The sequence below is a fragment of the Dermacentor albipictus genome, chromosome 3 (assembly GCF_038994185.2).
Source record: "Dermacentor albipictus isolate Rhodes 1998 colony chromosome 3, USDA_Dalb.pri_finalv2, whole genome shotgun sequence".
Taxonomy (NCBI): Eukaryota; Metazoa; Arthropoda; class Arachnida; order Ixodida; family Ixodidae; genus Dermacentor; species Dermacentor albipictus.
Genome location: NC_091823.1, coordinates 41,424,188 through 41,425,190, shown reverse-complemented (window position 1 = coordinate 41,425,190; position 1,003 = coordinate 41,424,188). Strand labels below are relative to the sequence as shown.

The 1,003-nt window shown below is 38.5% G+C and overlaps 1 protein-coding gene across 2 annotated transcripts in view; it reads right to left on the bottom strand.

Moving 5' to 3' along the window:
- Positions 1-323: 323 nt before the first annotated feature.
- The window catches only part of LOC139057840 (cytochrome P450 3A14-like), a 34,689-nt gene continuing 34,009 nt past the window's right edge, over positions 324-1,003 (bottom strand). For both annotated transcript variants that reach the window (XM_070536581.1, XM_070536582.1), the window contains exon 14: positions 324-1,003. This exon is cut by the window's right edge and continues 1,238 nt beyond it. The gene's annotated coding sequence lies outside the window, so the exon portion shown is untranslated.

Here is a 1,003-nt window from a genome sequence, read left to right as displayed (position 1 = left end):
ACTGCCATATACTAGATTATTACTAAACTTGAACTGCCACACGTTGTCTACTAATGATGTAATCGATGACAGCCTTCTTTCTTTATGATCTTTTAGAAATAAATGGAATTACTTTGTTTCAAGATGTCGTATTTATGAGGTTTCACGCAACGCAACAGCGGGGTCAAATTGGCATTTAAAGCTAGCCACTGCAATAGTTGCTCTATAAAGTGACAAGCTGCATGTCATAAAAAACAAGCGCACTTCATTCTTGAGCAAGTCTTCATCTGCGCATATCGCTGACTTTAAATCCAAGTAAAGAGACGTACAGCCAGAGCCGTGCATACGTAGAAATTAACAACTGTTTATTGCACACACACCAAGAAATAGACACAAAGCTGCTCCAAACGAAAATTGTGGGAGAGATACGTATATTGTTTTTTCACTTGGTTTAGCAACGAAGCGTTGCAAATATGGCAGCACGACCCGTCCTTAACTCACACACTGAACCCCACTTTTTATTGCCTGTAAGGCATAGAAAGCAATGGTGACTTTTACGTTTCGTCACCCTAAAGCATGCCAAATGTTTCATAAACAGTGCACTATTAGGGGCTACTTTGAGCATCAGAACTGCATTCGCTTTTTGTTGATGATGTTGTTGTTTTTACCACGCAATACGCTGGAAGGTTCGCTTGACTAAAAGTCGTGAAAGCGGCCAGACAGGGTCCAAGTGACCGCTGCATGGCAGCAACAGCACAAAGTGTATATGTTCAGTTTCAGGTATGCGGCGATAGACAAAATAAAAGAAACGAGCAAATTACATTAGGTAATTTAACATAATTATAAGCCACGGAATTCCAGATAAAATGTAGCCATAAAAAACAAAACAAACATTTAAATTGCAAGCAGCATCGTCGATATCATATGTAAATACTTAGTCGTTTTCTAAAAGAAAACAGAACAAAAGTACAGAACGCAATTTTTTTTACTCCAACCAGCTACATTTTCACATGTATTTAGTGTT